Source organism: Ixodes scapularis, unplaced genomic scaffold, assembly GCF_016920785.2.
Source record: "Ixodes scapularis isolate PalLabHiFi unplaced genomic scaffold, ASM1692078v2 PGA_scaffold12__126_contigs__length_90152505, whole genome shotgun sequence".
Classification (NCBI taxonomy): domain Eukaryota; kingdom Metazoa; phylum Arthropoda; class Arachnida; order Ixodida; family Ixodidae; genus Ixodes; species Ixodes scapularis.
The window spans coordinates 67,980,077-67,992,685 of record NW_024609838.1 but is presented as its reverse complement, the minus strand read 5'-3'; the positions used below and the strand labels follow the sequence as shown (position 1 = coordinate 67,992,685).

At 46.7% G+C, this 12,609-nt stretch overlaps 1 pseudogene; it reads right to left on the bottom strand.

Annotated features, from left to right (window-relative positions):
• The window catches only part of LOC8028327, an 89,211-nt pseudogene that overhangs the window by 12,808 nt on the left and 63,794 nt on the right, over positions 1-12,609 (bottom strand).

Here is a 12,609-nt window from a genome sequence, read left to right as displayed (position 1 = left end):
TACGCATTTTTCCGGAGTTGTACCTGTGTGTAATACGACGGATTATCAACCTTGCATAGAATAGCTGCAAAGGCCGTGCAAGCGGCGAACGAGTAGCTTTGACTGGCATGACTGCACCCGCTGCAGGAGCGCTCGTGCCGCGTGATCCAAAGGAACTAGCTCGAGCTTTTAACACTGTCGTCGACAACATTCTTTTTTTTTTTCAGTTTTAGATACTCCACCGACGGTACGCGAAGTACCGTCGGTGGAGTACCGTCGGACGGTCACGGTACTGTAGTCACTTCGAATCTTCTTTTGCAACAGGAGTGACCGACGGCACCGGGCGAACGAAATTGGAAAACACTGTTTCTGGATGTCAGCAATGATACGCGACGAGCACAGGCGGTACGTCGACACACACTAGCCACTCGAGTACACTGCCGAGCACCCGACCACGCGCACACAGTCGCCGACCGACCGACGTTTCAAGATGCAGTCGGCGGCATCCAAAATAAAACGTGTTTTCGTCAAAGAACACCAAATAGAATTTGGACGTCCGTGACGTCATTGGCCGCGCCCCCTGGATTTCAAATCGGTGCCGAATATACGCACCCTTGCCAGTCGGGTCACTGGTTTCGTTTTCTCGCCGTTACCAAGATGGCAACCGTACTTCTCGGCGCGGTACTAGATGGCGCTCTACATTCCGCATATGGTCTATTTCTATCCATCCCCCCCCCCCCTTTCCTGAAACCTTGTAAGTCTATGAACCCTACATTCTGTTGTATTTTCCTTTTTCTCCTGCTAGTCATGGTTCTGCCCTTCCTTGTTGACTCTTCCCTTGTAAGACAGAGGAAGGGTGCGCAAACGGAATTGTTGATGACCGTACATTCACAGCTCGCTAAATGTAGGGTACTGCACGTGCACCTCTTATATATTTAAGCATCGTTTTTTCGCCATGTGCCTGAAGCACTTTCCGCAACACCAAAGGCTATAATTTCCCATAGATTTGAAATGATAGCCATAAGGCAGCCTGCTTCGAGATCTACCTACAGTCCTTCAATAAGAGCCAATCAGAGCTAGGCATTCTGACGCCACCACAACCACTGCAAAAGAAGCAGACGAACTTGCGGCTCGTGCTCCTCGTAGTCTAAAATTAATTACAACGTAACATAACTCGCCATTTTCGCCTTAGCAGAACTATGCGCAGCGCAAGTTCGTCTGCAAAAGAAGCAGACGAACTTGCACTCCGCATAGACCTTTCCAATAATCGCCTTCTGGGCGCTGCCATGTTTGTATACCGGACTGTGGAAGGCGTTCTGAGCGTGCGCAGTAACTCTTTTGCACGAAATATGAGACGTCGCGCATGCGTCCACGGCCCAGTGACTAAGCACTTTTCGCATGGGTAATAAGCGCTGGAAACGTCTATAGGCGTTAACAGCTTAAGAAGCGCAGGGGCGTGGCCTATCTTTACGTTCACGTTTCCTGCCTCCTGATTGGTCCTTTGGCGTTCACATCGGCTCATGTCCCAATCCCGTTGGCTGCGGCATAATAAGATGCACGGCACTCGCCACACCTCGCCTTTGTTTATTCATCATTGACTATATTGGAAACAGGGAGCGCTCCAACCAAAACACGATTGCGAAAAAAAAAAATATCTGCTTATGAAATATATTTTTTTCGTCGTAGGTTGCCAGTGCTTGAGTCCTGCGGGGTTCCATGGTACGCATTTGTAGAGTACAGAGTAGCGTTCAAAAGAGACCAGATTGTAAGAATACACTTTTGTATCAGCAGTTGCCACCGTTTGGGCGATGCGGAACAGTCTGAGTGAGTTCCCAGAGGTCATAAAAGAGAACCGTCACATTTTCTGCGGATACCTCACCTGCTGCACCAAGTTATATTAATGCTGCTTGCAAATACCGGTTACTTTAGCTCACGTATGGGCCTAGCAGCAGTGCTGCAAAACTGCTCGGAATAATGATCAAACGGGACGTACGAAAACCAAGCACTCACCGCAAACTTCCTCGTCGCTACCGTCGCCACAGTCGTTGTCGCCGTCGCAAACATAGAGTTTTTTTATGCACCTTGTATTGTTGCAAGAAAACTGGCCTGTACTGCACTTTCCTGCACAGAACAAGCACCCGGGCAAATAGAAACAAAGTAATTAAATTGCTATCACATGTTTGCTGTTACGCCTCCGAGTATGATGCAAACACCTATCTAAACCTGATTCAATAAATGCGACTAGTGATACAGACAAAGAACGCTAAAAACATATGCGAAACACACGAAAATGTAGAAAAACCGGTACCTGAACTGTTCACACCATGACGTAAACAGGGTGAAATATTTTTAACTGCAGTTATTAAGTGAAAAGGCGCAGTCGACTCTGAGGGTGCGATTGTGTTAAAAGACAAAAATGGCAGAATTTACCTAAAGGATTATAAATAGGGTTCCGCGTTTTCGGTTTTTACTTTTTCAAAATTCGGCGTATTTTTTCGGTGTTTATTTTATTTTATTTCCAAAAAAAGTTTACCGCTTTTTTTCGGTTAATATGAAAGAAACACCATCGGACACCGGATCAGATGATCCTTGTAGCTGTGATATTTGTGATCACTCAAAGAATAACGGCACAGATACATACGTGGTCTTCGCTACAACTTCCGTCAGGACACACCTCAAAATCGCGGAATTCGCGGGCATAATCTTTAGCGCGCTTTTTTTTTTTTCCTTCTCATTTTGATGAAGTGACCGTCTAAGGTGATGACCGTCCAGGAACCAGCGGAATTGCAAAAAGGAAAAAATAATTGTATTTATGTTTTCAACCACCGGGAAGTTTGAGAGACGGTGCATGACACCCGAACTTCTTTTTTTTTTAGGACCAGGAACTTGACAAACTAAGCCCTATCACAGAAAGGACACATATGTCCCGCCAAGGCCAATTGAAGACCTCTTTTGTTGCATGTTGAGCCTTGGAAGGGGGCAATCACGAAGACGTCACACAATGTCGAACCTTGTAAAGCCCTCTGTGCCCTCCCCGCCCCATCACCCACCCATTTCGACGCGGCCCTAAAAGACTAACCTTTTTCGCTTAAAACCAAATTTTAGAAAACGAATTAGACGTACTTTTATCGGTTTAAACTGAAAACGCCGAACCTACAAACTGACCTCTTTCGATTGAAACCGAAATTCCGAAAATGGATTCGGCGTACTTTAATCGGTTTTTATAGGTTTAAACCGAAAACTCCGAACCTAATTATAGATAAAGATATAGTGTGGCAAAAACCTTAATCAGCGTTTTTTTTTTTTTTTTTTTTTTTTTTTGTTAGGAGGGATTTTTAACGCTGGTTAAATGGTCAAGTGAAAAGGCGCCGTTTACTTTGAGAGAGCACTTTTGTCAATAGACAAAACTGCATAATTTCTATATAGGATTGAAAATACAGCTACAGTGCGGCAAATGCTTTTGTCGTTATATTTTACAGAGGCACTTCACAGAACACAAGTTTTTCAATTCGTTAAAAATAAAAATAAACTTGTTTTTTATGTTTTTTTAAGGCGTGCGACTTTGATTAACAGACATCGGAGCTGCTCAGGACTGCAAGCACGTGAAGTCGAATCAAGAAGTAGAATTAGAATTTTGCATTGGCAATACACTGATATTATATATATATATATATTAGCTCATCCGTAAAGATAAGCTAATACAGTTTCAACAGGTGAGTATTACGGCCAGGGAGACATCATATAGGGGGCTAATCTTTGCGATAAGTAGTATACTTAACTAACATTTTTAATTAAATTTTTATTAGTAAAAATAATTATATGGTTTCAATTAAGAACATGCTGAGCATAATCGAAAACCACTATATAAGTCTATTTTAGAGCGACTTGAAGCTAGTGCGAAACTTGAGAGAGCACTAAAGTTACCGCTTCTAAAGCAGGCGCAAAACTAGCAGTGACGGAACGGGATGATAATCTAATGATCCGCGTTTTGCCACTGCTAGGCTTCCGCCTGCAGCACGAGGGGTACCTTTGGTGCGCCCCCGAGTTTCGGACTTGCTTCAAATCCTTCTAAAATTAACTCATATAGTGGTTTTCGATTATGCTCAGCATGTTCCTAATTGAAACCATATAATTGTTTTTACTAACGAAAATGTTCATTAGGAAAGTTTAGTTAATTATCCGACGTATCGCAAAGATTAACCCCTTATATGATGTCCCCCTGGCCGTATAACTCACTTGCGCAAGCTGTATTAGTCTCAGTGCTGTACACGTTCCTCAAAAAAGGAACGAAAAATCGTTCCTCGTTCCTTCTGATCCTTGGAACGCGTTCCCGTTACAAGTTCCATATGTGAAAAAGGAACTCGTTCCCGTTACAGTTAAAAAATGGAACGTATCGTTACATATACGTTACATTTGCATTTTGCTGATTACCGTATTTATTTAGATCGAGGACAGATTTTTATTAATATTTTCTTGTCTATCTTATCAAATGGTAACATACGAATATGAATGCCGTGATGGAAGGGCACCAGAAGAAGAAAGCAAGCGGAAGCAGGATTTTATTTGTTGATATATCACGTTTAGAAACCTCGGCTGTTACCTTCTATTCATGTTCGCGGTGTGCAATTCCGATGAGCCAAATGTACCGTTACCCCACATTGAGCGGGCGTTTTACGACAACCGCATACGTTTCGATCTAACAAAGCTCCTCGATGTTGCTGTCCGCAAGACGATCAAGTGAAGGGAAGGGTGGGGCTTTTGAAAGGTCAGACTTGAAAACTTCAAGTCCTTCTGCGTGAAGGTTGAAATCGTTATTAAGACGGATGGTCAGGGACAAGAGGAAAAGGAATAAAGGTTAATTTTTGTGTGTCGTTTAAGTGACCAATGTTCTGGATACAAGGGCGCGTCGCATGCCTGGTAACCTGTGCTTTTGTTTTAAATGTAGGTCTCTCTGTGGAAGTTCAGTGATGGCTGTAGTCGGGGTTAGATTTCTGGGTGTATGAGGATTCGTGGAAGCAAAGAAAGAAGCTGAATTTGAAACGTCCCTCTTTCTGTGTCTTTTCCTCTAACTAAAGGATTGCTTTTTGTGCCGCAGTCAAGATCACTGAGAAAAGAATCGATGTCCACTATAGTTCTCCTGTCCCTTACTGTTACCAAGCGAGGACCACAGAAAATATACCTTAAGATAAGTACCTAACCAAAACGTTAATAAGATTCTGCTCTTCGTCAAAATATTTTTATTATACTTTCAATATATCCCTCTTAGAAATAAAATAACAAATACCCCCTGGACAAAAAAACAAAGAACGCCGTTTCTTTTTTGGTTCCAGTGAAAATGTAACGAGTTCACGTTCCAGTTCCACTGATACAAAATGGAACGGCGGCATTCCTACGTTCCTCCTAAAAGCAACGCGTTCCAGGAACGCCGTTCCGTACTACACTGATTAGTCTTTGGTCTTGTGTTTCCTTAACTCCCACATTAAATTTTTTCTCTTCTTTTTTTTTTTTTTTTTAGGACGCGGCGAAGGCTTGTCGATTGCGGCGGTTTGAGACCCGTGCATAGGAACGACCGCCAACCATAGCAAACCGTTACACCTTCCCCGTTTTCTCCTTCCCTTCTTTTCCCCCTTTTTTTAATTATTTTTTCGTATCCGAGGGGGGGGGGGGGAGGGGGGGTATTTGTTGACCGTCTGCACATTGCCATGACCTGATGAAGAGCGGTCCCCACTCGGAACGTCGTTCAATAACCATATCAATACATCTTAAGGCCCTGTCACACTGCGGAAACAGTCGGAGAACTTTGTCCTTCAACACGAGGAAAACATGTTTTCGGGGACCCTGTCACATTGCGGAAACAGCAACAGTCCGGAAACATGTTGCTGTCGTCCGAAAACCATGTTTCCCAACTTGTTCTTCGACACTCGGGGAACATCCTGTCACACCGAGAAAGCGTGTTGGAAGAACACAAATTGCCTCCTCTCCTGCGCGCTGCATCCCTCTCTCTCTCGCCCTCGTCTGCCCGGCCGGCTCGGCTAAGCTACAAGCGCGAGCTCCGGGCTTTCAGCATCCCTGCCGAGCACGCGCGCCCGTGCAGTGCAAGCACTGTTCTGGGCCAGATGCTCGCGCTTGCAGCATCGGCTGCGTCTGGACCGAAGCTGAAACGAAGTATAGGCGGCTAGGCTCAGATCCGCTGGCTCCGCTCGCCCCTGGAATCTTTGCCATTTTGGATCGCCGTCTCATCGACGTCGCTCTACCGTAGTCGGTTCATCAGCCGCGCGAACCATCTCGTGTTCTCTGGATTTGGCGGTTGCGTGCTGCCACAGGGCTAGACCCTTGCACGATGGCATACGCGCCGGCCACAGCAGCAGCTTCTGCTTTGAGGCCCTTTCATATTGAGGAAACACGGCGGAAACATGAACAAAACATGTTTCTCAACAGTCGGGGAACATGTCGGCTGTCGGCTCTGTTGCCCGACAACCCTGTCACATTGAGGAAACAGCAACACAACATGGACGACAGCGACAATGTTGTCTCGGTGTGACAGCCTTTGGCAACGGAAACCTCGACAACTTGTGTCGGACGACACGTGTTGCCCATTTCGGTGGCTGAGCGAATTTTTTTCCAGCAACACGGCAACATCTATATTTTTCTGTACAGATAGTCGCACGAGAATACTTCAATAATTGACGTCAAGCGTGAAGGGCCATTTTGAACGCGGCTTCTTGCGCGGCGGCAGCTGATCGTCAGAATCATCTGAATGGATGGCACAAAGAAGCACCAAAGCAGAAGCTGCTGCTGTGGCCGGCGCGTATGCCATCCTGCAAGGGTCTAGCCCTGTAGCAGAACGCAACCGCCAAATCCAGAGAACACGAGATGGTTCGCGCGGCTGATGAATCGACTACGGTAGAGCGACGGCGATGAGACGGCGATCCAAAATGGCAACGATTCAAGGGGCGAGCGGAGCCAGCGGATTTGAGCCTGGCCGCCTATACTTCGTTTCAGCTTCGGTCCAGACGCAGCCGCGCGAGCATCTGGCCCAGAACAGTGCTTGCACTGCACGAGCGCGCGTGCTTGGCAGGGATGCTGGCTACGTTTACATGAATGCGATCGTAGCGCATCGAATCGAGCAGGGACCAATCACACACAGCCTGTCTTCTTGCTTCTTCCTCTTCTACCCAGCTGCTACCTATCAAAATCGTGAAATCTCGACTCGATGCGCTACGGTCGCATCCATGTAAATGCAGCCGCTGAAAGCCCGGAGCTCGCGCTTGTAGCAGACGAGGGCGAGAGAGAAAGGGAGGCAGCGCGCAGGAGAGGAGGCAATTTGTGTTCTCCCAACAAGCTTTCTCGGTGTGACAGGATGTTCCCCGAGTGTCGGAGAACAAGTTGGGAAACATGGTTTTCGGACTACAGCAACATGTTACCGGACTGTTGCTGTTTCCGCAATGTGACAGGGTCCCCGAAAACATGTTTTCCTCTTGTTGAAGGACAAAGTTCTCCGACTGTTTCCGCAGTGTGACAGGGTGCTTCTTTGTGTCATCGATTCAGATGATTTTGACGATCAGCTGCCGCCGCGCAAGAAGCCGCGTTCGAAATTGCCCTTCACGCTTGACGTTATTATTGAAGTATTCTCGTGCGACTATTTGTACAGAAAAATATAGATGTTGCCGTGTTGCTGGAAAAAAAATTTGCTCAGCCACCGAAATGGGCAACACGTGTCGTCCGACACAAGTTGTCGAGGTTTCCGTTGCCAAAAGCTGTCACACCGAGACAACATTGTTGCTGTCGTCCATGTTGTGTTGCTGTTTCATCAATGTGACAGGGTTGTCGGGCAACAAAGCCGACAGCCGACATGTTTCCCGACTGTTGAGAAACATGTTTTGTTCATGTTTCCGCCGTGTTTCCTCAATGTGACAGGGCCTTTAGGGAATCTGTTTTTCAGCTATATATATATATATATACCTAAGTCAGAGATCTGTACTTGCGGAGTTGCTATGCTAGGAGTTTATTTTATGTATTACGACAGCTTCGCCGAGAGGCTCAGCTTCGTCAGGAGATGGCATACATATGACATGTATGCCATCTCCTGACGAAGCCGAGCCTCTCGGTGAAACTCGTAATACATACGATAAACTCCTAGCACAGCAACTCCGCAAGTACGGATCTCTGACTTATTACATTTTCCCGGTCCATTGTTCTCAAACTACTCAGCCTCACAGATACGTGCATATATATATATATATATATATATATATATATATATATATACCTCCGACACCAGGGCCCGTTTGCTCGAAGCGCTAACCGCGGCTAAAGTTAGCCGCAGTACCTAGGAGAGGGATTTTGAGATCACGTGACTGGCTCGGTGGGGATGCGGGGAAACATGGCGGTGCCCCAGCGAGTGAGCGCCGCTCGCTTTGGGACTAATATGTCGTTGTAGCTGCCATATCGGGCGCGTTAGGCAGCAACGAATAATGGAGGAGGCTTTCGCATTGCCTTACCTCACTTAAACCGCAAAGAATGGGCAATGACATCGCCGCATTATTTAGATAGTGTTTCGATTCTGCGCATTCCTAAGCCTAAATGAACGCGATAATTGTAGGCATGGCAACGTCTTTGGAAAGCGGATTGTTGATAGCACACAAAACCAGACAGCGTCCCGACAGACTTTTTTCTCAATTATCCAAGCATCGCGAGGAGAACGCTGGAATTGTAATTCTACGGTTCACGCGCGCTGGCCTTCCTCTTATAAAAGATTTGAAGTAAAAAATCATAATAAGGCTCTAACGAACGCGCGTGCAAGGCAAAATTTGTTTTATACTTTTTGCTTTAGAACGGTTACTACTGCAGACGCCAGCACGTGCGTCGCGTGCAACTACAGTCGTAGCATGCACCTCGGTGCTTGGATAATTTAGAAAAAAGGCAAAAAAAGGTCAGTTGGGACGCCGTCTGCTTTTGTGTGCTATCAACAATCCGCTTTCCAAAGACGTTGCTATGCCGACAATTATCGGGTTCATTTAGGCTTAGGAGTGCCCAGAATCGAAACACCATCTAAAAAATGCGGCGATGTCATTGCCCATGCTTTGCGGCTTAAGTGAGGTAAGGCAAAGTGAAAGCCTCCTGCACCATTCGTGGCTGACTAACGCGCCCGATATTGCAACCACAACGACATATTAGTTCCAAAGCGAGCGGCGCTCACTCACTGGGGCACCGCCATGTTTCCCCGCATCCCTACCGAGCCAGTCACGTGATCTCAAAATCCCTGTCCTAGGTACTGCGGCTAACTTTAGCCGCGGTTAGTGCTTCGAGCAAACGGGCCCTGAAGCGCAGAGACAATTAAGGTCAGCGCAAAACTCAAAGCTCAATCTTCCAATGCCATGCTCTTTCGAAGAGCGAGGCGTTCCTCATCGCCTGGTCGCGCGCGCGCGCTACACTTCTTTGTTTTTTTACGAGAGAGGGAAGGGAGGCGGGCTGGCGGCCATGCGAGACGCGAATTGTCTGGCCTTGGTTCCGTAATTCAGCCGTCGGAGGGCAGGACTGCTGCCCCCAAGATGCGCTCGGATAAGAATTCGGAACCGAAGTACACGTCAGAATTGAAGGGTTTTTCAAAGCGTTGTTAAATGCTCGGCAAGCTTTATACTTGTCTAAAAAGGGTTGATATAGGGGTTATTGATGACGCCCAGTAAGTTTCTAATTGAAACTATGGACCTTATGTGAACAAATAAAAAGTTACTTTCTAAAAAACAAAACAAAAACTATTTTTTCTATGCATTATTTTTTCTAAATAGGCTCTTGGGCAGACACCAACACGGCATCAACCTTTTTCTGTGCGATGCTTAGTTTTCGCAGGAGCGATTTGGCCTGCGTTCTCTGAAAGACCCTGTATATGTACGTAATATAGGTATATATACAGGGTGTTTCACGAAAGGTGGAAAAATTAAATATTGCAAAAACTACCCTTCGCAACAAAAAAGGCTTGTTTCGTTTTGGTCCTGGACCAGGGGCCTATTTGGGAAAATTATTAAAGTCCGGAATAATTAGATTGTTTTTTAATATTGTGTTTAAGGGAATGGTTTAAATTACATAATTGCTCAGCATCATTGAAAAACACTAAATCAACAAATTGCAGAACGATAGAAGGCACGCGAAGCATTTTACGGCTCTCTGAAAAACGGCACGAATTCGACGGGTTTTTAACTGTCGGTTTGCAATCGGAGCGCTTCTCGGCATCGGCGGTACCACGCTCCGTGGAGAAATAGTGCAACCAACATCTGCTTCGCGGTCCTCACGCAACGCAACAGAGGCAGGTTTCGCTATTTCTCCAACAGGGCACCCCATAGTTTGGAAACCAATGGCTTTGTTGCGTTACCATAGGAGTCGAGCCTTTTTCTTTCTTTCTTTTTCTTTTTTATTCTTTTTACTGAGGTAAATTCGCTCTTTGCAAATTTTATTAAAAAATGTAACGCTGCACATAGTCGTAGCGCGATAGGTTAAGAAACAGATTTTGGCGGTGGATTTAAAGAGCCACCTGAGACACCTTTTATTTTGCAAATAACATCTAAAACATATACTCAAAGTGTAAATCTGCGGTCACACTGCTATAACATCGTACTTAAGACAGAATGCAGACACCGTCACAGGCGTGTTTCTTGCCTGTATCACTGTCACATCGGGCATGCAAACACTGTCTGAAGAGAGGCTTGTTTGAAGTATACATATGCATGGAGCAGACGTGGTTCGAATATGCTTGATGCGTATCTGCAGATATTTCTATGATCATGTCTGCCTGTGACCACGATGTCGGTTGTACGAAGTGTGAGTAGCAGGACTGTGGCTTTAAGAAATAGAAGTATCGGCACACGTCAATTTGACGACGACATTCTTAAGCAGACAACTGCCCAACCCTCTGCAAGGCGTCGCTCTTAGTAAACAAGCTGGAAATACGGGCTTCCCAATGGACCTACAAAGTACAAAACATACGATGGTACGAACAGATATTCAACGCTGACACGCGCCACATCTGCTTTCTAGGATAGAACGTGTACGTTCTTTTATTTCAATAGTCACTGGTTCAGTGCGCTGCCAGACTCAGTTGAGCCATGCAGAAGATCACCACGAAGAGCGGCAGAAGCGACGTCACCCTGATCCATCGGAGAACACCCATTGCGACAAAGAGCGTTTGACTGAACCGGCGCTCACAGTCTGTGCACAGAAAGCCCGAAAGGGTAGACCAAACACGAGAATTCCCTCCCGTAATGTTAGCTGATACGTTGTCCCTCCACGATCGTCGGCGTTGTTTGCTCCGAGCGCGATCTGGACCCAGTACGTGCTGCGTTGCCGGCGAGATTGTATAATCTCCTGCGGTGCTATCGGCAGAGTGCAGCCGTGGCTTCCACCTCGCACCCAAGGCTGCCGCCTGCCCTTCATGTCCGATGAGGGCGGAAGCTAGGCTTTAATCAGCAGCGACAGCCGTTTCACTGGTTAGCCAGCGAGAGATAAACTATAATAAACACCATAAAAACATATTTCAGATATTTCTTTTTTTTATTTAGAACCGACAAAGCAGTCCTATCGTGCGCTCTCTTCTTGGCCACTGAAGGGTCCTTTGTCGAAACTACATTGCCTTAAACACGGCTCCGACTAAAGTGTTCGTCCTGTACCGAGCGCAAGTTCCTCTGCTTCTTGTACAGGGGTTGCGAAGATGTCAGAACGCAGGGCTTTGATTGGCTGATTCAAAAAATAGTGGGACCTCAAGGCATCTAACTTGAGGTCTATCCACTACCCTTTCAATCAAAGCCAATCAAAGCTTGGCGTCGTTCTGACGTCACTGAAACTCCGGCGCAGACAACTTGCCCTCCGCATTCCGCCCGGAGTAGCAACAAATGACGTCACAAAGGCCGGAACGTCATGCTATATAAAGCCTACATTACAGAGAGTTTCCAACTGCTGGATCGGGGTCACGTGGCTTATAGGCCGCGTTTGAAACACGAGCTTCGAGGTGGAGGCAAAAGCGTTCCCTGCAAGCGTCTCCGCATTTCCGCCTGCTCTTCTCCTCACCACGTAACAACGCAGCGCATGCGCACTTCCGACTAATCTTCGCAGGAGGCGTTCGCCATTAGATTGCCAGAAACGCTCCCCGTGGTTGGATACTGACCCTCTCTTCAATCTAGGCTCTCTGTGTCATGCGCTCGTATGTCCCGATCCTAGCGGTCGGGCGTGGAAGTTTTGGAGGGGAAGAAAGAACGAGGGAACGCGAGTGTCGCTGTTGTCGGGGGGACCCAACTCCTGGCTGCCTTAGTTTCCGTGGACTTTCGAGCTGGAGTGTGACCTGCAGCAGAACAGGCGTCTGCCACATCCACCACAAATGCTGAGACGCCACCACGATCGCGACCGTCGACAGCATGACACTTCTATGGTGTTTATTATAGTCAGGCGAAAAGCGAAGTACCATATTGTTAGAGTGCGGTAAACACACCAGCCGGAGACGCGTTCCAGGCACTATTGGCGGCGTGTGCAAACTACAGGAGGCGCTTCTCTAGCTACCATTATCATCGTTCGTGACTTCACGGGTAGGAAAGGCTGGGACAGAACGTGCAGATCTAGGATCCTTCTGCTCGTCAGCTTGCTCAT